The 27,453-nt window shown below is 35.3% G+C and overlaps 1 protein-coding gene across 3 annotated transcripts in view; it reads left to right on the forward strand.

Annotated features, from left to right (window-relative positions):
- Positions 1 to 1,763: 1,763 nt before the first annotated feature.
- The window catches only part of LOC6044086 (SEC14 domain and spectrin repeat-containing protein 1-B), a 66,612-nt gene continuing 40,922 nt past the window's right edge, over positions 1,764 to 27,453 (forward strand). Inside the window, exons 1-2 of one of the 3 annotated variants that reach the window (XM_038258768.1) lie at positions 1,764 to 2,260; positions 22,977 to 23,079. The gene's annotated coding sequence lies outside the window, so the exon portion shown is untranslated. Of the gene's footprint in view, positions 2,261 to 22,976; positions 23,080 to 23,811; positions 23,899 to 27,453 lie in introns of those variants that run through there. The other 2 variants (XM_038258769.1, XM_038258770.1) reach the window with 2 other exon arrangements.

Consider the following 27,453-nt stretch of genomic DNA (forward strand, 5'->3'; position numbering starts at 1 on the left):
TGAGAATTTCATCAATCAATTATGCGTAACAAATTAAATTTAAATTTAAAAATACGTTTTTTTGTTGTTTCAGAAGGAAATGAGAGGAAGACAGAATGATTAAGTAACATTTTATTATGTTTTGCAATTTCGTTTTGAAATTTCCTGTCATTTCAAAGTGACCAAATAGCCTACTTATCATTACTCGAAATAACTGTGCTGAAGAGTGAAATTGATTTTTGAGTTGATCACGGACATGGATGCCAAACTAAAACGGGTTAGTTTCGTTGTCCAATTTTTGATTGTTGAGATTTTAATCATGGCCCCTAAACCACGTAAAAGTGATTTAAATTTTTTAAATCCAAGATGTCTGTGACGGAACATTGAAAAAATGCATTTTAATATTTAATATGCAATCAACGATTCAAATTTGACTAAAATGGAGTTGCAGAACTCGAATTTGATGTTTGAAACAAGAAAAAGAAAAAAACGTTTTTTTTTGTTCCCGATTCGATTACAGTCCAGACTCGATTATCCGAAGTTTCGATTATCCGAAGTTTCGATTATCCGAAGTTTGATTATCCGAAGGTTTGTATGGGACTTCGGATAATCGAATCACGAACAAAACAATGTTTTAAACGTCAAATTCGAGTTCTGCAACCCCATTTTAGTCAAATTTGAATAGTTGATTGCTTATTAAATAAAAAAAATGCATTTTTTCAATATTTTGTCACCGCCATATTGGCCGCCATCTTGGATTAAATAAACGTAAATCACTTTAGCGTAGTTTAGCTCGCTAATTCAAAATAAGACAGCGAAAAAAAAATATTTTTTTTCGTGGTTCGATTATCCGAAGTGAAATTTTTCCGAGGCCTTCGGATTATCGAGTCTGGACTGTATCCGAAGTCCCATACAAACCTTCGGATAATCGAGACTTAGGATATTCGAGTCTGGACTGTAATCTGGGAATTTAGTTTTTCTTTTGAAACATTTGGATGATCGAAACTTAGAATATTCTGAGCCTCGGTGGTTTATTTATTGCGATCGTTTTTTTATAATTTTGGATTTTTTTTGTTATTTGAATAAGTTCAACACACAATACAATAATTTAATATCCCAACATCCCCTATCCATTCTTAATAACCATCCCCTTCCAACGCACCATTTGCCACGGCTGTATAGCTCACATGCTCAACTTCGTACTCTCTTTAGCATAATTCAATTCAATGTTCCATGTTCCATGCTCAACCGTCACATACCTCCCTCTTTTCCTCTTATCACCCCAACCACCGTCCTAATAGCATATGTTTTTATCTTTTCCCTTCTGTGCCAGTCGTTGAAAACACCTTGCTTTTCTCTCTCGATCAAACCTGTCCAACCCAACGAGCGCCCGCGGAATGCTTTCTTCCCGATCTCACTTTGTAGCCCACCTCCCTGCCCTCTGTCATAACGCGATCTCGGACACGTGTCCTGAACAAATTGCAAACTTCTTCTCGTCTTGGTTGTCTGTCATAAAGTGCGCCACTTTTGCGAAAAAATCCAAGAGAGTGAGAGAGCGAGAGCGCGATGAGAAAAGGGAAGTTGATCGATTCTCGCACTCTCGATCAACAGAGAGAATCGCTCCAACTTCAGCAGAACGTGGAGTTCAAGCTCAACGCGGTCTTCTGGAGTGAAATCGACGGCGCGGTGACACGTAAAGTGGTTTGACTGCATCTCTCTTTCGGTCCGGACTTGTTTTGAGACGACTCTCCGTGGTGGAGTTGCTGGCGAGGCTTGGCCAGGCTCGCTGGCTCGGTTGGCAGTTCAGATGTGTGACGACCTCGGTCGTTCACGGGAGTCGCGTTCGCGTTGGTTTTGTTTGACGGATCGTGGAGTTGAAACCCCGCTGAGGATCAGCCGCGCGCTGTGGATGATCTGATTCGCTGCAAGTGCACTGAACAAGTCGAAGCAGACCACGAGGAAGTTCTGAGTGTGTTGTGTGGGAGAAGTTGGTAGTGACCAAGAATTGTGTGTGCGTGTGGTGTGGGGCCCGTTTGTGGGTCAGCTTTCATTCATGGTTTTCTCCTTGGTGGGGAGAAAAGTTCTGATCGAGTGGAAATGAAGTTGCTGATGGCGAAGTGAAACTTGATCGTTTGGTGTGGAGAATCTGAAGGAAATCGGATTGATGGTGAAGGGGGAATGAATTGCACGGAGGTGACACAGGATAAAGACGAAGGCAAATTGGATTAGCTGATTGGTTTTTGGAAGTTTTGGAGTGTGCGAGCGCACGCGGCTCAATAAGGTAAGTCGTACAGATTGCGATCACGATCACGATTGTATGAGCTTTTGAAAGGAGGTTGGAATGGGATTGGAAGAGAAGTTTGATTTTTTTATTGAATGTTTAGGTTAACTTAAAGAGACTTTTTCCATTTCAATTGGTTTAAAAAAAATGCTAAAATAGCAAAATCTTATAAATTTCCTCATACAAATATTTGTTATTAATTTTAAAAACATATTTCCAAAAAATAAGCAAAGCGCATTGCAAAAAGTATTTGATTTGATGTAATAATAATACACCAAATTGCAGATTTTTGGTATACAGTCCAGACTCGATTATACGAAGGGTTGTATGGGACTTTAGGATAATCGAATCATGAACAAAAAAATTAATTTCTCATGCTTTTATTTTCTTGTTTTGAACATAACATTCAAGTTCACGACAATCAAAAATATGACAACAAAAAAAATCGTAGAGCTCTTCTTCCTAGAGTCAGTCTGACATTAGACAAAACAAAACACACCATATATGCCCTATAGAATGGATAAAAGAAACTTATAAAAGGATAGTAAAAAAAAAACAATTTGAACCAATTGTTTTCAATTTATTAAAAGTATAATTCACAAATTGTTGATATGCATTTCCTTATTACCATAATTTTGTCTGTGTTCAGACGAAATGTAGTTCAAATAAAATTAATCAAAATTATGTTTTATTTTCTTGCAATATTAAACTTTAAAATTTCCAATATTTTTTGTTCAATTAAAACATAATTTTGAGTAACTTTATTTGAACAACATTTCGACTGAACACGGTAAAAAATATTGTAATGTTCATCGAGAAATGGTGACAGATTTTGTGTGAAAAAAGGTTTAATATTCCATCAGGAACTGATGAATTTTCTTCAGGTTCACATTTTTACACACTTTTAAGGTTAAATTACTCCCAAAACAAACCAAATTTTCAACTTTCCAAAATACAACGTTTTTATGCGAACTGCAACGTATGAATTAAAGGTATAATATTAATGAAAATAAATACAAAAATCAAAAGATGTTTTTAAGACCAACAATTTTTCCCAGGCATCCCGCAATTTTTTAAAATTTATTTCCGTAGAGATTGAACGCTTTTTAGGAAATATCGAAAACATAACTCATTCAAAAAAAAGCGTTTTTTTTTAGTTTATTTGAAAAATATTTAATAATTATTTTCATATTTTCATTGTAAAAATAGTATTGGGGAATAGTTTTAAATTTATAAAACAGTTTCAGTTCAATTCTATTTTCAGAAAATTTATTTTTTTCAGAATAAAATGTTTTCAAAACGCTTTTGATAAGCGAGTCTAAAATATTTGTGAATCATTGAAACAACTAAAATTAAAAAAAAAAACAAAATTTCATAAGAAACAGTTTAAATTTGCGATTAACACCAGTCCAGTTGTTTCAAAATTATTTGCATCGAATTCCACATTTTTGCGGATATTGGAAACAACTGAATGCCTTCAGTTGGAAACATTGTTTCCAATTTCGAAGACAAACGTCGGGGTATAAAAACAAAACATGTTTTAAAATTGATAAAAATTTCTCTTCGTGTACACAGTAAATAAATGTGTAAATTTCGCAGCTTTAATATTGGTAGGTTGAAAAATACCTCTTTTATAATGTAAACCTCAATTTAGACTGAAAAAGGAGACATTACAGAAGAAAAGTGGTAAAATTACACATTTTCAGAGGTGAAATTACACATGTTTTCTGACATAAAAGATGTATCCCTTTCCAGATGTAATATTACCATGGTTTTTTCTGTGTAGTGAAGTTTTTATTTCATTATATATGAAAAGTTGTAAAAATTTATGCCATGCAGGCAATTTATTCAATAAAATATATAATAATACAAGCATTATTATTTCTATTTTAGCAATTATTTTAGAAAATCCGAGACAGTCACACAGAAAAAAAAATCATGGTAATATTACATCTGGAAAGGAGTACATCTTTTATGTCAAAAAAAATGTGTAATTTTACCTTTGAAAATGGGTAATTTTACAACTTTTCTGTTGTAATGTCACCTTTTCAGTCAAAATTGAGGTAAAATTACATCATAAAAAAGGTAATATTCAACCTGGCCAAATTACACCTTCCAAATTTACACATTTTTTACTGTGCAGTAATAATCAACTATAATTTAATTTTCGGGTTTTGTTGAAAAGTTACATAAAGCCTAACTGTCGGCAAAATAGTTAAAACTCGGAATTAATTATCTCAGTTTAAATTGAATTTTCCCACCACTCTTCAAAGCAATTACCAATTGCTTCAAACAAGAAAAAAAGAAGTAATTACAACCTACTGACCACCACCACGATGCTCACCGTTCGTCCTAGAGGCCATTACCTACGTGCGGCTTTCTTCCTTCAGGGAAAAGATTACCTTTTGCAACCTCAATTGAAAAAATCTCCTCCTGTGGGGAGGCCTCCCCTTTATTTATCAAATACCCCATCGTCCAGTGCCGTCAAGCCATCGCGCAGGAAGCTTTGACCACAGAGACTTGAAGAACTTGCAGAACGAGTCTTGGAGGAAATGAGAACAGAAAGTTTAATCATTAGTTTGTGTGGCGTTTTGCAAGGAAGATGGATGCAACGCGTTGGCATAGTTGGATAAACTGTTAATTATAGCATTGGCTTGTTTTTTTTTCACCCCTAGAGTAAGTAGTTCAACGTGACTTGGATGTGTTGACAAGCGCGATGGACAGACGCAGACATTAGAGCACCATTTCTGGAATCTGGGCGGATGCTTCCCAAGATTGGACAGAAGAGTTCTCGGTAATGCACCGGGAGTTAACTGATATGATTTGTTCTCAGGACATTCCAACGAGTTTCTCACACTTTTATGGGAAAATTGGAAATTTCTCATATTGAAGTTTGCTTCAGTTGTACCTGAATCGGTTTACGAGGTACCACGGAAAAGTTCCAGCGTTAATTAGACGGATAGCTTAACACTTTGTTTGCCCTATAACTGTGTAATGTCATTCTGGTCAAACAAAACCGCGAACAATCAACAAAAGACCCCCGAACGCCTCGTTCCACCTCAACGACACAATTCTCCCACAATTAGTCCCTCCCGCGACCTCCTGCTGCTAAACCATGACTCTGCAAGATAATCTCCCTAAGAACACTCGGTCAACCGTGACACGCCGACAAGTGGACTCCACGACCGATTCTTGGCCGTTTTGTTTTGATTTCGTTCTTTTTTCCTTCAATGTTTGTTCTGAATCTCTCTTCTTGCAAGATCCGCCCTTTCTGTACCTCGTACCGTTGAATTGTGTGTTGCTCATTTCAACTCCTTTTCGGGACTCTCGCCCCATCGAAGATCTTGACCATCTCAAGGCAGCTTCTCTTGCTTTTACAGTTACCCACATTCGCAAGAGCGTGCGCGCGTGTGGCACCGTCCAAGCCAGGTCCCCGAGGCCGAATGGAAAGCCACGACTTCTTGGTCCACCTTCCGTCCAACTCTCGTGGTTCAGCAGCAGATCGCGTACGAACGTCAGTGTGGATGAAACGGGTGTATTTGTGATAACTGTTTGGACCAGTTATCACCACTTGACAGTTTTGGACCTCCTCGCAGGGGGAGGGGAGGAGGATCGGAGGAAAGATGGCACGGTCCGATTCGGGAACCTGAACCTGTTGGACTTTTAGTGGGAAATGGGGATAGCTTGGGCATTAGCATTTTTATCACCAAAGTGACAAAAAAACTTAAACCTTACGCGCTTTGGTTTGACTGAATTCGATTAACGGTTCGTGGTTATTGAATTTAGGGGTGTTGTTTTCTCTCTCCAAAGTGAGCCATCTGGTGTCCTAATCCGAGATTGGGACGCAGAGCTTACAAATAACGCCTTTTCACCCCATTTGTATGTGGTTAAACCTGTTTTTAGTAAAATTGATTAGAAGTCACAATAAAAACTATTTGTGCCTAATTAAATGAGGATTTTTAAACAGATTGCTTTCCAATCATACAAAATAAAGCTCCTTTTATCTTTTAAATTACAGATCGGATTCGTGACTTAAATTTCGCAAATCGGAATTGCTTATCAACACAGTTAATAAATTTTGTGTCAACAAATATGTAACTTTCTCTGGAACTGGTGATATTTGCATCAGTTTCTGATGAATTTCTCATTTTTAAACATTATTTCAGGTAAAATTATTAAAATAGAGGTAATTTTCAACCAACTAAATTTTAAAAAAAGAAAAATGAATTTTCAGCTGTCAAAGTGTAACTGAGCAATTCTTTAAGAAATCGGCCGATTTCACCAATTTTTATTTTTGTATTTTTTATTTGGCTCAAACTTTGTGCGGGCCTTCCCAATGACCAAAGAAGCTATATTGTGTCTTTGGTGCTGCCATACAAGTCTCCATATATATTTTTTTTTCATGGGAAAATGATACGTAAATACTCGATAATCTGAAACTTTTGAAGGAATTTTCTGATAGATTTGTGTGTCTTTGGCAGGGTTAAAAGAGGAATATTAGCAAAAAATAGGAACACGAAATGTTAGTCAAACAATTTGTTGACTTCAGTTTTTGATGTTAAATCCAGTTTGCAATCGGAAAGAACTACACAAATTTATTGATAATGTGCACCGATTTCATGGTACAATCCAGACTCGATTATCCGAAGGTTTGCACTGGACTTCGGATTATCGAAACAAGAACATTTTTTTTAAATTATCTTGTTTTACCCATAACATTCGAGTAAAAGAAAAAAAACAAGAAAATTACATTGAATTGAAGTAATGATGTAAAACATGTATGTTAACTAAAATTTGCTGAGATTTGCTCAACCAATTTACCAAGGTGAATAAGTAGCAACTTTTGTAAACGATGATTATAAAAATGTGTTACTAAATAAATATGAAGTTTAGTTCGCGAATCAATTGATACATATATTGAATTCAAAAAAGGACTGATGAAATAAAAACGTAGATAAAATAAGGTAAACATTTCATGTGTTAAGAAGCGTCAGTGGGGGTGACAATGGGTCTGGGTGTGAGATTTGGTCTAAGTGATTTTCTACGAATTTTACAATTCCTCAGGTTCTTCTCAATGAAACTAAATTCTGTTAAAAGGGTTGTGAAGCAGACACCTTAAGATGACTTAGCTGAAAAAATCTCATTCCTAGAACGAATTTTGTCATTTTGGCAGCTGTCTAAAGTTGAGCATATTTTTTGTTTCATTTGACCCAATGTCACCCCCTCTGAGGGGTGAGATTGTTGTTTGTTGTTTTTTTTTATGGATTTTGTTTAAAGAATGTATTTTATTTTTACATAACAAGGTTGTTTGTTGTTTTTTTTTCTTTATAAATCGAGATCTACAAACTGACATGGTGGGCGCCGTTGGTGGCCAATGCTGTTACCTATTCGCAACTGATCTAGTTTTAGCAATCATGGTGTTTTATTTTTTCAGCGCATTCATACATGCTGTTGATAAGGGAAACACCACTAGATCGTCGAAGCATATGATCAGTAGTGCTGAAAGGATATTACGGTTCTGTTCAGCAACGGAGGAACAACCATGGGTGGTCTCTCATTCTCATGCTCATGTTTGTTGTTTTTTGTTTATTGCGTTTGTTTTTAGTTTTTTTTATTTGAAGAAGGTATATTTTTAAACAAAAAGGTGTATTTGAAATCATTAATTAACTAATGACTAAGGCAAGAGATTTTTCACGGCAAAAAAATCAAAATTTCGCGGCATTCCAATTAAAACGCATTAAAATTTCACGGTACTCTAAAAACTACTCAAATTAAACGCAAAAATGTATTCTTTTTGCACATTTTTTAACAGAAAAGTGTCTTAAAAGTTAGCAGTAGCAGTTCTAGATACAAAATAAAACCCCCTGACACAAATTATTTATTTGAAAAAAGGAGTATTGGATTTATCTTGGTAAACTTTGTAAAATTTCCGTCAGTTGAATTCTAGATTTATTTAAACGTTGAGTGTATTCCGCTTACCACTCAATGTTAACATTTGTTTATAGGACCTAATAAAAAAAAGTCAATAATTTTGATTCAGCTGTTTTAATTTCAACTCCAAAACGAAGCACATCCTGAACATCTAATTCATCAAAACTAGAATCATTAAAATAAGTGCAATAAAGATTTTTTCAGCAGTAGGAAAATTTTAGTATTTTAATAAGGTTCAGGCAAAACTTTATTAAAAGCAGTTTTACATTTATTAATAATTCAAGAAAAAATATTTTTTTGCAAACTAGTTAACAAATATGATTTCAATATATATTATTTTACTAATCAATTGAATTAAAACACATAATTTATATTCAAAATATTGAAAAATGTTTGAATGTTTGAATTAAAAAAATAATGCTTAAATGCACAGAGAAGCGATTTGTTCAAATTTTGTGGCATTTCACGGTATTTCCAAAATTTCACATCCATGGGCGAATTTCACGGATTACGCGGCTTCCGTGAAATCGCGAAAAATCACTAGCCCTAATCGTAAGTTACACCACGGTGCTTCCAAAAACTCGAGACTTGGTGTCAAAATGGTTCTGCCTTCCCGTTTCACCTTAACCCTCTACAACCTAACCCCACCTTTAGACGGGCTTCGATCTAAAAAATCGCCAAAAATCAATTTTCCAACCGATTTTTGATCTTTAAAAAGCATTGGAAAGAAGAACTCTTAAAATTTTAGAAAATTTCGGGGTTGAGCATGAGCATGAGCATGAGAGATCACCCATGGTTGCCCCTCCGTTGCTGAACAGAACCGTAATATCCTTTCAGCACTACTGATCATAGGCTTCGACGATCTAGTGGTGTTTCCCTTATCAACAGCATGTATGAATGCGCCGAAAAGATAAAACACCATGATTGCAAAAACTAGATCAGTTACGAATAGGTAACAGTCATTGGCCACCAACGGCGCCCGCCATGTCAGTTTGTAGACCTCGATTTTAAGGGACGGGAATGTTAGTTAGCGCAGGTTGCTACTAGGGCAGCTGATTTACTCTGTGCTTACACCCCACGAGCGCCAGGAACCTGAAAACTTGTTAGTAGGATAGGGTGTTTGGTCAGGATTCATCATAGAAGATGATGATGCGACCCAAAATCATAGTGTTTGTTGAAAGGTGTTATATATTATTCTCAAGGCAAACAATCGGATGCTGCGGATGAGACATTTCCCGTTTATCGGTTGTTAAATTTTAAATGAAATGGTTTAGTCTTAGACAGCCGGCTGTGGAAAGATAGAACCAAGATCATTTGTAATTAAAATTGAAGAATTAAGCAGTGTTACTTTTAAATTGAGATGTTTTTACGAGTTTTAAATGATTGATGTTTAGTGAGGTACTGATTAACGAATCGAACGACGAATTACGATGTTTATCGAGCTGAAATAGTATGATAAGGTTTTGTTGTTGTTGCACACCGACGCCGAACCCGAGAAATCCTGTGACTGCGAGGCATCGCAAAATATACTCATAAAATCACAATCTTCAGCTTGCAATTGAATTATAATGAACATAAAACGACCGCCGGTATTATTTGTATTTAGTGAATGAAGTTTAAATTATCTAAAAACGTTCATTCTTAGACAGCCGGCTGTGGAAAGATTGAACCTGAATGACTGGAAATAGGTAAATAGCAAAACCGAGACAGACGGAAGACCTTGCGATGATATTGTTAAACTAATTGTACGCGTTTACTCTGATAATCACAGTTATCTTGCCCTGTAACCAAGTTATTAGTTAATACTATACACACTCATTCATTAACTCACACAACCAATCACACACAAAAACTAACTAATTGTAATTACTGTTCAAGTGTCATAATTTTTTGCCAAGTGTTACGTTACATACAAATAAGGCGACATGGGTAATAATGCAAAAAAAAGCTTGAACTCCATTTTTATCATTTGCTTTTTATATCTTTTCTTATATGAAAAGTAAATTCTGAAAATAAATTGAATTCCATTCACACTTCACACACATACAAGAATATTCCAATTGGAATTCGCTCACCCGGTTGCTTTGCACACTGAAAGCACACTTTTCCATCGCGTTCCCACGGCCAAATCTGTCGCAGCGGTCGAGTCATCGTCAGAACAACACTACCGCATCTCGTTGTTCACGCCAACACACTTCTGCTTCTCTTTCTGCTCCACAGCAACACACACAGAACTTGCATGCAACTGATCGCCTCACTTCTTTCTTCAAAGAAAAAATCACCGCCGACCGCAGGAAAAGTCAACGCGCAACCCTTTCAACCTCTTTCTACCAAACCGCACTCAACTCACACCAATCAATGAAAGCAAAACAAAAACGAGAAAGCTTTTCTTCCTCCTCTCTTACCAGCGAAAGCTCTCGCTCTTTTGATTTGACGTTAACTACAGGAACAACGGAAACTGAAACGAACAGGAAGCTCACACGAAAAAAAAAACGTAAACAAAACTAAAATTTGTTGAAACAAAATTCAATTAAAATGCGTCTAAAACACTTGAATTCACATAAACTCCAATCAATCACAAAGCCACACAACTTATTCGACCGATTAAACACTAATTTGACACGGGCCGACTCAATTCCACCTCAAAATTAATGATTTTCTAACGGAGCAAACACACGACGCAAGTGACCTCAACCAAACCTCAAGTCCCTCTCAATTTTAGAAAATTTCGGGGTTGGAAGTTTAACTTGTTTTATGTGACTTTGCCAATGTTTTTAAAAATGTCATTTTTTTAGGGGTTCTATATTTTCAGTAAAAAGAAGTATGCAGTTATTTTTGTTGTGTCCCAGACTATGCCTCTACGCACTTTTTTGCAATTTAAATGATTATCGTGCCATTCTATAGCAGAAAATGTGAAAAACATGCAAAAAATTGAAAAAGTGACTGTAAAAACGTGAACAAATTAGATAGGCAAAATGTAATTATATTAGGTGGTAGAATAGGCCAAATACTACCAAAAACAAACATAAACTAAACAAGATAAATGCAAATTAAAATACTTAAAAATAAAATAAGAAAAACATAAAACAAGAGAAGTAAAGTTTTTCGTAGAACAAAAGTTGCTCAAAATGACCTCCTGAACACGGGAAAAATAAATATTTTTGAAAAAAAAATTTGGGCAGTAGAGGGTTAACTCATTTTTACACAATGAGCACCGCCTCCAGTGTAGTTTTGATGACTCATATTTATTAATTTTCAGAATTTGCTCTGCAAATTATGTTTGGGTAATTCTCCGCCAACTCACACAGCAGTTGCCCCACCCCTCTTCGATTTGCGTGAAACTTTGTCCTAAGGGGTAACTTTTGTCCCTGCTCACGAATCCGAGGTCCGTTTTTTGATATCTCGTGACGGAGGGGTGGTACGATCCCTTCCATTTTTGAACATGCGAAAAAAGAGGTGTTTTTCAATAATTTGCAGCCTGAAAAGGTGATGAGATAGAAATTTGGTGTCAAAGGGACTGTTATGTAAAATTAGACGCCCGATTTGATGGCGTACTCAGAATTCCGAAAAAAAAATATTTTTCACCGAAAGAAACACTAAAAAAGTTTTAAAAATTCTCCCATTTTCCGTAACTCGACTGTAAAAATTTTTGGAACATGTTATTTTATGGAAAATTTAATGTACTTTTCGAATCTACTTTGACCCAGAAGGGTAATTTTTTCATTTAGAACAATTTTTTTCATTTTAAAATTTCGTGTTTTTTCTAACTTTGCAGGGTAATTTTTTAGAGTGTAACAATGTTCTACAAAGTTGTAGAGCAGACAATTACAAAAATTTTGATATATAAACATAAGGGGTTTTCTTATAAACATCACGAGTTATCGCGATTTTACGAAAAAATGTTTTGGTCACCCGCGACAGACACGGACGACGAAACAAAGAGAAACGCAAAAAGTAACTTTTTCAAAACTTTTTTCGTAAAATCGCGATAACTCGTGATGTTTATTAGCAAACCCCTTATGTTCAATATTAAAATTTTTGTAATTGCCTGTTCTAGAAAAACACGAAATTTTGAAATGAAAAATTTTGTTCTAAATGAAAAAATGACCCTTCTGGGTCAATGTAGATTTGAAAAGTACATTAAATTTCCCATAAAATGACATGTTCCAAAAATTTTTACAGTCGAGTAACGGAAAATGGGAGAATTTTTAAAACTTTTTTAGTGTTTTTTTCGATGAAAAATACGTTTTTTCGGAATTCTGAGTACGCCATCAAATCGGGCGTCTAATTTTACATAAAAGTCCCTTTGACACCAAATTTCTATCTCATCACCGTTTCAGGCTGCAAATTATTGATAAACACCTCTTTTTTCGCATGTTCAAAAATAGAAGGGGTCGTACCACCCCTCCGTCACGAGATATCAAAAAACGGACCTCGGATTCGTGATCAGGGACAAAAAATACCCCTTAGGACAAAGTTTCACGCAAATCGAAGAGGGGTCGTGGCAACTTTTCCCGATTTCGTGTGAGTTGGTAGAGAATTACCCGTTTACAAGAGTATTGCATGGATAATGCCTCAAAATGCCACGATTATGTAACTTCTATTAATTGCAACATCAACTCCAAATTTCAGGAAATAAAAAAAAGTCAACACTGACAAATTACGACTATCAATTCATTGCGCGATCTTTATCGCGCCGCGTTGCGTCTGACAGCTCGAAATTCTTCGTCTGAAAGTTGACCTTTTGATTGGGGTTGAAGAAATCTTCAACCAACGACAAGCGAAAAAAAAAGTGCAAGTAAACTCCGCGTAAATTATTCGCATTGATCGTGAAATGGAAAAAAGAAGCAATGAGAAAGATGAGAGAAAGATCGAGAAAGAGACAAAATCATACTTCAACATAAGTCGACATGAGCTATGCAAAATCAGCCAACAATTGAAAAGAAGCTGAGGTGAAAGAAACCGGAGGAATTTTGCAACAATGATACTTTGTACGAAAAAAAAAACTTGAAGGTGGTTGATTATTTAATGCTTTTCTCTCTCAGTGCAGTGCAGCCATTTGGTTGGAATGTGCATAGAAATTAAGTGAACAGAAGCGAGTTCAACAACAACAACACCAACAAAAAATCCTCTGCATTTAAGAGCATCGCGCAGAACGAGCTGCACTCTCCTCTGCAAATGATGAACCGGCGCAGCATCATCATCAAACTGCCATCAGCGCTGAGTTGGTGAACTTTCAAGATTCCTTCGGCTAACCTCAATTCCAACTCGCGCGCAGACGCAAATTGTATTGTGCTTCTCGTTTTAAACTGGTCGATCGACGATCGGCGCCGCCATCAATATCAACAATATTGGGTGTAAATGTCAGTTGCTGAAGAAAAAGCTTTTATTTTGCGCAAAAAAAAACAACTCTTGAAACAAGCCTCTCTTGTTGCTTTTTAATGACAAGGTGAATTTCGCCGACGCACGCATTAAATTGGGCAAGTGTCCATCAGAGGAAAAAAGAAAAACATAAAAAAAATCTCAACTCTATTAAACGGTTCGATTGGGGTGCTTAATTGCAGCTTCTTGATCAACTCGGCAAACACCGTCAAACAGCGATCTGTTTGGATTCGATTTGCTAATTGCAATCGAGGTGGAATCGATTCTGCAAACGAGCAGCGCACATCTCCGCCTCTTCTGTGGAGTTAATCGGCATTCACCTTAATAGTTTACCACTGAAGAGGTTCTTGTTAGGGGTGTGTTGTGCTCACTGCAGCGCAATACCGATGGTTACTAATTGATCTTTACGCGATTTTATTGTTGATGCGATTTGAAAAACTATTCACCACTGTTAGTTAATGGCTCATAATTTACAACAATATTTCGAACGAATGAATTTACTACACCATTATAAATTGAGAAATGAACTTCGAAAATAACATATTTTAACCAATTAAATCGAGTTACAGTTCTGTAGAGTCCATGCTGATTTTGAGCTGAATTGAAAGATTGTTTAATTTTATTCATCCCTAAAACACACCTTCAACTTTATTAGTTTAAAACATAAAATAGGTAGAATAGTTCTCCGTTACTAAACGTCATTTGTTACGATGTTTTAGGGAAATTGAATTTTGGTTTAAAACAATTTTTTTCGCCGAGAAATTTTTCTTCTAAGTAATCCTCAAAAATATCTACAACCTTGCCGAAGACACTAAACCGATAAGAAAATTCCTTCAAAAGTTACAGATTTACGAATATTTGCGTTCCATTTTTGTATGGACAGCTGCCAAAACTGTATAGGCGAACAACATGGCTTCCTTGGACATATGAAAGGCCCTCAAAAAGTTAAAAAACGAAGTTGTCTTTGTAGCTGTGGGCCACTATTGCTAGTGCTAGTAAAAAGTTTTAGCCAATTCAAAAAATAAAAAAAAAAAACATGTCCGGTTTTGGTGGAAAAATACTCGAAAATCGTCGGCGTTGGAACTCAAAATAATCGAATCAAAAGTTTTTTTTTATTTGTAATCTTCTTTTTTAACATCAAATTTGAGATCAGCGACTTAAAATTAGTTTAATTCGAGTGGTTGATTGATTTTTACATTTTGGGATATGAAGATCAATTTAAAGAATTTCGGGACCAAAATAATGTTTTTTTTTGTGATTCTATAAAATCAAAGCGAAATTTCGCGAGGACTTGGGATAATCGAGTTTGGACTCAACTAAAATACCCCATAATATTCATAAAATTACAAAGTTAGCAATAAATGTAAAAACGCTACCAACAACAAACGCAAAAACACGCTTGTTTCACAGATTGAATTAGCAGCGGCTAATCCCATCAGCCGTTAATTACACCGTCCAGGCACTTAGTCTACAAGACAATAACACCGGTAACAGCTACTAAAGCATCACATCACCCCCAGAAGAGGTGTCGGCACACACATTCAGAAAACAACATCTCCGGATCTCTCGTCGAGCCCTACTCGACCAAGAGGAGACTTGAAGAGAGCAGCCTCTCGAGCGGAGAGTAGCTGCGTCTTTGGTTAATTTCTTTAACGGTCCTGCCCTGAAGCTCAGGTCCAGCTTGATTCGCTGTTGGTAAACAGCTGCTGCTGCAGCTTCTTGCAGAAGATGTTGAACCCTGGCAAACGAACGACGGAGACCTCAATCAAGGGGAGAAACAACTGATGAACAATCAAAGCCCACACTAAACATTGAACTTGTCTTAGACCTGCGGATGGGGAGGGAGGACGGCATTATGGACGGCAGTTTCTCATCAGACGACGACTTCATTTGAATACACCACCGCCAAGGTATGCAAAAATTTCGCGTACTTGTTCGACGGACCCAGGGGGAGGTTGCAAACAAATGGAGATCCCATGATCTCGCGCCGGTCTCCACCACTCGAACGAACAGGTTCCCTTTCTATGCTCGATTTGTACAATTTCTCCGGAACCGTTGGGCGGAGCGAACTTGGTCTTCACCAGGAATATTCACTTAAAATCAAAGTCCCACCAATCGACGGCACCGAGCAAGGGGTTCAGCTTAATTTCTCCCAGGCAGGTCTACCGCGATCGGACGACCTTCTCCTTTCTCCGCGAACTTCGCGCAGACTGTTTCCTACCGTGCAGCACACAGTTCCTAGCGATCGTCGTGTCAACTCCGAGGGAACTTTCTTGATAATAAACAGCAGCAGCAAAAAAAAAACGCTTCTCTGAAAACCAGTTATTGGGAGGTGTCGTTAGCCTCCTTCCTGGGCATGGACATCCCAACCGGTGAAGTTGGTTGGCGCTTTGACGACACGCATCGGTTGATCAAACTCGTCGTGGAGAGCATTCTGGTGGGCGTTGATTCGATTTTCAAGATCCTAGCGTGGAAGGCCTTTCTCCGATCGGCTTCGATCGGACTGTTTGGGTGATTGAGTGGACGCAGGGTATATTAGAAGATAAATATTTACACACCTTGGAGCCGCCTTTGGAGACGTGCGCAAAGTGATGGCTGTTGTCGGAAAAAAAAGTTAATGATTTGGGATGCGAACACGTGTTGTTGAATTCCTACAATTAATCGTTTTAAATTAATCATCGATTAATTACTCTGAATAATTTACAAAATTTTCAAAATTATTATTTAAATCATAAATTATTTACGCAAATATCTGTAGATCAAAAGAAAAAAACTTTTTTTTATAGGGTTATGTTTGGAGACAACTAATTACCACTAAAATTTCGAGAATTTTCTATGAAATTTATTTAATGTACCAAATTGCTTTTTGAGCAAGATTTCATTAAATATTGAATCGATATTAATTAAGTGTCTTCACAAATCTTCATTGATTATTCTCCTTTTTTCACAAAAAGTGCATTTCAATACATTGAAAATTATGGCTTCAATAAAACACTCATGTAAAAGGAAACTAGAGAATTACAACTGTGTTTTTATACCTGAAATCTATTAAATATTTTTGTCTGGATTTTTCAACGTGGTTATTGCAAATTTTATTTCAAGTTTTGCCCCCCATCACCTTCAAATATGTTCCAAAAGATCAGGTGGCAAAAAGAATTATTGCTCAGTATTGGGACTGATTGTTTATTGTTTATTTTATTGTAATTTCAAAAATAATAATTTTTGAAAATTTAAATTTCTTAAAAAAATATCAATTCACTGTAAACTATTTTAAATGCATTGTACAACGTTTATTTTTGTGGTTTTAATCCTATTGGGCACATTTTGGAATTTTAGCAAATTTAGAATTTTGAGATCACAGATCGGATTTTTTTCACAAATTCATTGATATTTTGCAAAACATCATTTATAAAGCATTTAGTGTTACAGTTTGCTTTGAAATTTGGAAAGCTGGGCTTGAAATTAATTTCTTTTTTTTCAGCCAAAGAAAAAATAAAACAAATGAAATGGAAAAAAGTTATTTGGTGGACTTTTTGTATCTGCGTCATTCTTCAAAACTGAAATTGTCTTCTAATCTAATCTAATCCAACACAAACGCAGCCAGTCCGATGAAAGCATGCTGGAAAGTCTTGTGATTCGATTACGCCCCAAGCACTTTTCTTGTCATTATTAATAACTGCAGTACATCCGAGAACACCCGAAAATGTATTGCAAAAAATTAAATCGGCCAGCCCTACTGCATTGTGTTTACCGCAGAGAGGATTCTGAGAACGGATCACATTTCACAAAATCTACAGGGGAGGAAGGATGCGTGGACATACCGTACCAAACGCTCCAGTTTACAGTTTCATATGTGTTTTGTGTGATGTGTTTAGTGTAGAATATAGTGTTGTTGTTATTATTAAATATAATACTGCAATATAATTATCATTTAATAAAATCCCTCCACCTTTTTATAATAACCACTCACCCAAGCACACCAACAGCGACACAAAAGAAATGAAAATGAGCATGCAAAAACGAGACTGCGCGTCCCCGTGGTCAGCGCACTAATCTCTTAAAAATGCAATTGTCTTGGGTAAATTTGTAAGTTATTGTTGAGACTCTAAAAAATATGTACACGATTTTTTTGGATTTTTTTAATTTAAAGTTGAATTCCCATAATATGTATCTTTAAGTTCCTGAAAGCACCGAATTAGAGTTATAGGAATATTTGAATGACTTATTTCAAAAAACTTTTTTTTTTGCGATTTAAAAATATTTTCCGAGGGAAAAAACCCCTGTCCAGGTTTAGCGAAGATGGCGTTCGAATGTTGAATGTCCGAAATGTCAAAATCGCGCAGTAGCACCAACATTAGAAAAAAATGCGGCTGTCATGCCATGACACACTTTTTTCGTAATGTTGGTACCACTGCGTGATTTTGACAATTCGAGCGTTCACCATTCGAACGCCATTTTCGCTTAAAAAGCTAGGTACAAAATGTTTTGAAAAGGCTGAATTTTTTTTTACAATTTTGCGTTTTTGACTTTATTTTGAACTTGATCAGAATTTCGTAAAAAAAAATTATTATCAGTGCCATAAAATAAGCCCTCATTTGTCACCTTCTACGTTAAAAAATGAAACTGTTGTAATATTTTCTTCTCACTTTAATAAAAAAAATTCGCCGGACTTAACTTTTTTTTTTAAATAGGCGCCATTTACATGCTATAGGCATTAACCTAAAATTTTGATGAAATGTTAAATTTTCTTCAGTTATTTAAATATTTCATAGGAAAAAAAAACTAACCTCAAACAATACTGCCATACAGCCGAGACAGTTCCTTACATTTTTTTAAAAACTTTGTTAATCGGGCTATTGGTAGCTGAGCTTCTGTAAGTTGGGGTTTTGTAGCTCTCATTTTTCAACGGCCGATGTTTCGGAAACTATTAGTTCGATTTTCAATGCCGAAAATTTAAAATTTTGTGAAAATTTATGTTTTTTTCATAAAAGTAAATTCATAATATTGATATAAAGGCTAAATTTTAAACAGAAAAGGAACTATATGTGTTCAATAATTTTCGAAAATCTTTTTTTTTTCTCGAGAATATACCGGAGTTGTATGTTGAGCTGGATTTTACGCAAACATCGAAATTAAAATTCTCGAAAAAAAATTGTAAAATAATTGCGTTTGTGAAAAAAAAAACAATTTCTCAGGATGTTATTCAAATTACAAAATTGCAAAGAAACGCTGAAATTTTCCGAATTTCACACCTTCCGCGATTTGGTAAAAACTAGTTATGTCAAAGCTATGTGAAAAAATATTGTTTTTAATTTTCAATTTTTCTTTTTTTTTCAAACTGAATCACTGCCTTTTTATTAAGAACATTGGATTGAAATCGTATAAAAAAATTAAGGCTGAAGATTGAAGATTCTGAGAGATGAAAAATTTTCCTGTTACAACTGCTGATTGGCTATTTCAATGCTAAATATAATTTTTTTTGAAATTATATGCTGTTTAAAAAAAAATCTGCGTTCTCTGAGAAATAAAAAACCTCAATTAGCCAGCTAATCTTTCTCAGCTTAGTATGCCGATAATAGGTTTATTTCCCGTAACTGCATTTCTGTTTGTATTAAGAAGTTGTCCGGTTTTTAAGCATATTATAACTTTTCGATTAGATGAAGATGACATATAATCTCTCACAGTCCTAATTCAAATAAATTACACCCAATTATTTTGTCACTTTCATTTTGCCGTCCCTTTATATTTTCGATTGTTCCTCTACTATAATTAAATTGCGTTTAATTCACCTGTTTCCCTTCAATCGATCTCCATCGGGTCACCTGTCGTTTTCCTTTTGTTTCTCCTCTATGAAAAAAGCAAACAATAAATAAAATAAATATCACTCCTTTGTTCGATGCCGAGACAAATGCCTCTTCGCCAAAAATTCACAGGCGGAAACGAATAATTTGGCAAAATTGGCGCCAATTTTCAGAACAAAAGATACACCAATTCGACGTCGTCGTGCTATCTTGTCGCACCCGCCATTTTGACGTTCCGAGAAAAACGCGTTTTAATGTTTGACCTTGAATATTCAAAAACGAGAGCACGCAATGTAAACAATAACAAACACGTTTTGTTTGGCTCACCATTCTGTGCATTGTCCCAAAGTTTGGTTGAAGTTGGTTGCTCGAGTCCCGAGTTATAATTACAAATGTTTACGGTAGTCTAACTTGTACGTGCGACAAACGCATCCTGACTTTCCTGGCCTGAAATCCCTTTGGTCTTTTGTCGCACTTACATCAATTTTCATGGAGTGACAAGATAGCACGACAAGATTGAAACTACTTTCATATGTAAAGTGACAAAAATGCACGGAGTTTTTTCGGTTTTTGTTGAATATATCAGGATTGAAATCGAATTTTGGGGATCTGTGAAGGTCAAAAGGTGAGGCATTGTGAGCTGCACAAAATGGCGTTCTTAACTCAATTTGGCCCAAAATGCACGTACGACAAGTTAGCACGATGGCGACGAATTGTGAAAGCTTGACGAGCACGCGCGGTTTTTATCCAACGATCGATCAGAAGTTTTGGTGCGTGTCGAGATTAACCGATTGAACGTGGGTCTACACCAGAGGACAAAACAAATTGTCATCACTGAACATCAGTTGATGCAAGTGAATTTGCTAGAGTTACATAACCGATAATAGCGGATAATTTGATCAACCCTTAAAAAAAATTAATAGGGTCGGCAACCTTGAGACCAACCGTCGCCAATTAATTGCGTCCCCTCACTGCAGTTAGCTGCATCAGACTGCTCATTGTAACGGCTTTCCCATGATACCGACCTGAAACAGAAACTTCCTGTCAGCCGCCACCACCACATGGTGTATCAGTTGCGTGATCCTTAACATAAAAACTGGCGAACCGAAACCGGCAGACGACCGTTGGCTTGCAGAATATCATCATCAAAATGTAATAATAATGTTTAATTATTATGCTAATTTTACTTCTGAAGCAGCAGTTTTACTTTTTTCTAAAGTCTCAAGAATCTATCGTGCGCCCTCGAGCAATTCCCACGAGTCTGCCAACGAGTTGCAGCAACTCAGAAGTAGTTCACGCGAGAACCCTTTCGAAACCTCAGCTTCCGCTGGTTTAATCCAAAACGAGTTCAACTTTCAACGCCGAGCTGAGCCGAACGCGATTATCGCACACACAAAAAGCCCGACCCGACCAGCTCATTGAAGAATGTTTGTGGAAATTTGATCCGACCGAGTAAAGTGATGATTATGCCGTTTTGGAGCTTTGAAAGAAAGCTTGCGTGATGTCTGGGCCCTGAGTTATGATGGGTGGGTTCATGTGTTCACCACAAGAATGGGTTTCCGCCTTAGGATGGGGATTTCTTTGAAGTGATACCCCGTTTAAGTCGGGTTGAGTTTTGTTATTTATGAACTTGCATGATTTCGACCTCGACAGTGATTACCATACTTAATTGCAACTATAAAAGAGGGCATCAGCTCGAATGGGATAGATTATTCAATGGCAAAACTCAAGACACTGAAGACAATTCGTTTTAGTGCATTTTTTTCAGAAAAAAAATTGTACTTTTTAAAGAAGAAAATCATTTAAAAATGTAGTTAAATTTTAGAATTTAGTTAGATTTCAAATTTGAAAAAGGACAATTCTTGTTTAAAACCTGTTAAATTATGTTTAACTTAGTTAACAATTTTTTTAATAGTTCAAATGGATTTAAAAAAAGGTTCAATTTATTTTATTTTTTAATCGTCTCATTCAACGTCTCACAAATAGTGTTTTTTTCTAAATCGTGTCATTTGACGGTAAATTGGTCACTGTCAAACTTCGGAAAGTTTTTTCAAGAGCTGAAAGAAGATTTTTCAGTATGAGTCACTCATTTGTCCCACTAGTTTAAACGAGTTTTGAATACGAAGAGTGCCTCAAAAATCAAGTTCTGAAACGTGTTGAAAGTAACATTTTTTGCAATTCGGGATTTTTTCAAAAGCAAAACAGCAAAAAGTAAACAAGCTATCTTTTGAGCGGTAAAAAGTTCACTTGGCAAAGCCTTTATTATTTAAAGTCATAGATTTTGGAAAAAATGACTTTAAAATTGAATAAGGCTATTGCAAAATTAATTTAAAGTTTGTGTCTACCCAATACCTTCTAAGAAAAAAAAAATCTGAAAATATTGTTTTATTATTCAAATAAGCGAAACACTTTAAGAAAAAAACCATTGTTTCATGAATTCATTGATATTTTGCAAAATTTGATAGTAACTTAGTTATAACAATATATTTTGTACACTATTATTTCATATTTAGCTTTGTGTTACTTTTTGGTTTAGTGTTTTCAAAATAAGGCTTATAATTTGACATTTTGTAATATTTTAAATTTATTTTTTTTATTTTTTTTTATTTTTGTATTAAAAAAATATAAAAGCAAAAGCAAAAACTGTTTAAAAATGCACTAGATCAGATGTTTTGCGATCATTAGTTTTGAAAAAATGTATGTTTGACAAAAACAAAAATTTTAGCAAAAAAAATATTTTTTGCGAAAAAAAAACTTACTAAGCATCGAAAATTTTCAAAGATATAAAGGATTCTTAAATAAACCCAAACATGCTAAAAGGATTCTTTTTCGGGCCAACTTTTAATATAAATTTAAAAATAAATGAAATTTGAAAACTTTAAATAAAAACATTCCCAGCCTAAACCAAATTTTCAATTATTGCTTTTTGGGTGTTTCTGAAACCGCCTTGAGTCAGGATTATTAAAAACATCTAAAAGGAAAAAAAAATGTTTATTGGACCTTTAAAAAAAACTCAAAAAATGTATGACTCATTCTGAAAAAAATAATCAATCTGCAACTTGTTGTATGAACTACAATTTCGAAAAAATCAGATTATTATTTAAAAAATAACTTTTAAAACATCGAAATTTTAAAAACGAGTGTGAAATTTTCTTATTTCATTAGTTTCATCAATTTTACTGATAAAATTTCAATCAAAAAATATTTCTAGAAGTTAGTTTTTTTCTCCCAAAACTAAAAAATCAACGAAATGAGATTTAGAAAAAAATATGTTTAGTCGTTTCCAGTTGTTTTTTTTTCAAAAGGGGAAAGGGGTACTGAGTCCAAAAACATTCATAATGCAAAAAACATAAAAAAAACAAAAACAACAGCAACAAAAATTATAGAAATAAACAAAAAATGTTTAAAGTTTGGCGCCCATTTCGCTAAATTTTAAGCTATTGCTACTTTCAATCTTCAAAATAATGGTAAACAATCTCCATCCCATTAATTGCTTGATTGAGCTCTTACCGACTGCCCGAGCTCACTTTCAGTGAGTAATGTTTTAACGATTCGTTTTACTAAATGTTTTTTTATTTCGTTTTTCGTTTTCCCCCTTTCAGCTGCTCCAAAGGGCTCCCGCCAAAACTGTTACCAGCAGCCAGCAAACCCCTTTCAAAAGTGCAATATTTACGTGTCGATTTGCGAATCCGACTCTCTCAGGAGGTATGTTGTTGAACCACCACCACGAAACCACAAGAGAGCGCGTAGAATGAAAAATGTTTATGGTGACCTCAAAAAATGTCGGCTCAGCAAAAATATTGAAAAAACTCAGACGCCAGCCAGTCACGGATCGTACCCGGCCCCTGGCAGGGTGGGTTGAAGGAGGGAAGCGATTTTAGTTAGGCTCTCTTGGGGAGTCTGGATGGATCGATTTGTTAATAATAACAAAATTTGTTAAACATATAAAAATGAGATCCTTTTACAACTGTTCATAAATTGGATAAAACTATGATTAGGCTTGTTAAAAAAATCTTTTACTGTCCTGAACATAATTTTTAAAATAAAGATAATAAGCAAAAAAACGTTTATTTTAAGTACAACCTCTAAAACAATAACAAATATTTAAAAAAATGTTTGGTGGTATTTGTCAATGTTATTGTTGATTATTGAATTAAGGTGACTTTTACCGAAATATTTGTCAAATATATCTCTAGCACAGAATATAACTGATTAATTTGAAAAGCTTAAAATATTTTACATGAATAACAAATTATGTTCTTACTTCACTACACCACTCTCCTCGAGTTTCAATTCTCCTCTCTTACCGTGTTATGGAGCCCCACGTATTTGAATTTCACTCATTTTTCTTGCTCTCTGCAGCGCAGATCTCTAAGCCTCCGGTTGATGCTGAGCTATGTTTACTACAAATGTGCTGTGAATGTATTCATAAGTGGTTTCACAGTCTCCTCGCCGGCATGGCATGCACATAGTTGGGCCTAGCCCCCAAGAATGAAGCAATAACAAACAGCCGGATTCAGAAAGGTGTGTTTCCAAGTTGGAGGAGAAGGGGAAAGGGGAGTTGTAGGCTTTTTAGGCTTTCTGGCTGGAAATATGTGTAAATAAGTGGGGGATCGGTATCCGAGGAATTGTGTGCGTGTGTGTTTGGGTTTGGTTTAATTGGTTTAGGTGGAAGAAACCACGTGACAAATGGGGTCTTTTGTATTTTTAAATAGAATGGGAACCATTCATGGTAGATTTTTTAACAATTGTCAGCTGTTTCACTACCCCTTCACTACTGTCACATGTTATCATTTATAGTTAATGTTGTAGTTTGGTTCAAAATTATGTGTTCTTTCATAGATATTACACATATTGTACTTATTATAATATATTACTCTAGAAAATTAGAGAAAACCCTAATTTAATAATGACTAATGGATGGATACTAGGTCTCTATAGAGTTATCACAAATTTGGACAAATATTGAGCCTTACTTTTGCAATAATCATTCAGTGTTATGTTTGAATCAGTAGTAATACGTACAGTCATGCCACATATTTGGAACACCCACAAACTCGAAACACTTTTGTCAATAATGCCAAAGGTATCTTTTCTGTCGACCTTACTATTTATAGGATTTTTTTTTAAGATTTTCTTGCTATTTAACTAAAGTAGTTCGTTTAAAGAAAACTTCATTTCAAGACTATTTTATCCTCAGCATAAAATCACTGCCTCCAAATTGTCTGTTATTGTGGGATGTTATTGAGCCTTTCACAACTGTAGAACACCTGAATTCAACTTATATTTCTGGAGCTTTTTTTTTAGGAGGGTCCAATAAACCAAATTTACAGTTTTTGCTTTTTGGTTTTTTTAATACTCCTGACTTAAGGCGTTTCAAAAACACCCAAAAAGCAACAACTGGAAATTTGGTTTATTGGACCTTTAAAAAAAAACTCCAAATTTTCACAAAATAAAAAGTTATCAGATTGTTTATAAACATAACTAAGCTTGAACTTCAAATAAATATAAAATTGAAATTACCAGAATTTCAAAATAACAATTAACAAATGGTTTGGAAATGAATTATACACCCAGTTGATTTGTTATCATATGTTCACAATATAAAAAAAAATAACAAAAAGAAACATTTTGCGGTAGCATACATTGCTATTTTCATTCACTAAAATTCATGCATGCCGAACATGCTAAAAAACAGGGCTGTGGAGTCGGAGTCGGAGTCGGAGCCGGAGTCGGTGGAGTCGGGTCTTTTTGGAAGCCTGGAGTCGGAGTCGGAGTCGGAGTCGTCAAAACTCGAACAGCTGGAGTCGGAGCCGGAGTCGGCTAAATTTTATTAGCTGGAGTCGGAGTCGGAGTCGGAGCCGAAAATTTCTGATTATCCGGAGTTGGAGTCGGAGTCGGAGTTATCTTAAATTCAACAAAAAATTTGTTTTTTTTTTATTTATCAGTATTTGCTATAAATCAGCTTATTTTACAAAACTTCTTTTATATTTGATTGTTTTTCAATGTGATCTATGATCACTAAATAATAACCTGTTAATCAGCTCTAACCCAAGTATGTAGTATCATCATAGCTCAAAAAAATTAAAAACAATATTGGTTTTGTAGTCAGAAATATTCAATTGCTTTTTGACTGCAGCCTTTTGCCGATATTTATATACCCTGTAAATTCAAATTTAACCACAGTGGAGGTTTAAAGTAAATCAATGTTAATGAAAAAAGTTACGAGGTACATCAAAAGATAAAAAATAATAATCACTATTTATGAAAATCCGAAAAAACATAGTGACAGTATAACTCTTCTAACAAATATTCAACGATTATAACAATCTATTACTTGGAACTCAACATGCGTATTTTGAATATAACTATGTACATAAAAATCAAAGTGTCGCGCTTACATATTTGAAACTGACAACAAATAAATAGAAAAAATGGCAACTGATTTTGAAATCATCACTAAATATGTTAAATATATCGATTATCGTAATGTTTACTACACAGCAAAAAAACCAATGCAAAATCTCATGCAAAAGCATGCACATCACCTTCGTCAAAATAAACACTTAATAAAAATGCAGTGTATGTACACTTTTTGCAAACACAAAAAAAAGTTGCAACCGACGGGATTCAAACCCAGCACCAACAGTAAGGACTGGCGCCTTATCCCACTCGACCATCAGACCGATGAAAAGCTGTGATGATAAACGCATATATAAGCTTGACATTTCTGTCAAGTAGGTTTCCCATACTGATGGGCTACATATTCCAGGGTGTAAAATCACATAAAATTGCATAAAATAATGCAATATTTATTTTACACCCAGGCCTTTTACACGCAGGTGGATTACTACTTTTTTGGCTGTGTATTTCTCTACTAAAACCTGAGAATGTTGATTCTCAGGCAAACAATTTTGATATTGGTTCAAATTATCGTTGAACAAATTCCAAGATTTCTGGATAATATAGAATTTCAAGATACAAAATATATATAGAAAAATGATAGTATTTTAATTTCGTTTTAGGTGAAGATGCAAGAAGTATCGCTCGCCTCCTTTTGAATATATTAAAAAAAATAAAAACTCAAACAAATCCAAAATTCCAAGGAAAAATATGTTCTAGGTCACGGATATTTGAAAAGGACCCCTTAAGCGTCCTTACCACGAGGATTTTTTAAAGATACATTGATTTGTAATAATAATCTGCTTCGGCCATGGCGTGATGGAGCTTTAAAAAATAGTTTCGTTGATATTTAAAAAAATAAGGTGACTATGATAGTCACTGTCCTTCTTATAAATGTCAACCTAAAAGTGAGAAAATTGAATTTATATGTTAAATCGATCATTTAATGATCATTCAAAAAATAACAATTTAATATTTTTTTATTTTTTAATAAATTTAATAAAAATTTGAAGTTAAGTTAATAAATCCAAATTTACTTACAAAACGTTTTTTTTTTCTGAAAATGCCTTCAAAACTGGAGATTTTTTATTTTTTTTTTTTTTTTCATAAAATTATTTTTATTAGGTCCTTTTCGGTACTGGGACCTGGTTAGGACCGAGTCGGCTTTTGTAATTACATTTGGCTTAATAATTACAGAGGATCTTGTGTGTAAATGTTAGTGGGAGGGGAGCCGATTACCCGCGGCCTACTCGGGGTTAGTAGGGAAGGGATTGATGTTAAAGACAAGGCGTGGGAAGGGAAGGGGGATTGTGTAGGGGTCTTGGTTGGCTCTGCTGGCCTTTGCGTTTTGTCCTCAGCCGCAACTCGGTGTCCAGCTGCTGGGGCGGTCTTGCTTTGCTTCCGGTGCAACCAGAAACGACGGCTTTGTACGAAGGCGAGTTATACTAACAGAAGGAAAACTAACTGAAGGAAAACTAACTGAAGGAAAACTAACTGAAGGAAAACTAACTGGAAGAAAAACTAAATAGATATATTGGAATCTAAGAGGAACTGATAGATCGGATAGAGAACATCAAGGTCTTGTTGAGATAACGCGTCTCGCATCGGAATTTCTGGTGGTCTTCCTCGGGCCCTGAGGGTAACTTTCAACTTAATTCTGTGAGCCTGGTGATCTGG

This window comes from Culex quinquefasciatus, chromosome 3 (genome assembly GCF_015732765.1).
Source record: "Culex quinquefasciatus strain JHB chromosome 3, VPISU_Cqui_1.0_pri_paternal, whole genome shotgun sequence".
Taxonomy (NCBI): domain Eukaryota; kingdom Metazoa; phylum Arthropoda; class Insecta; order Diptera; family Culicidae; genus Culex; species Culex quinquefasciatus.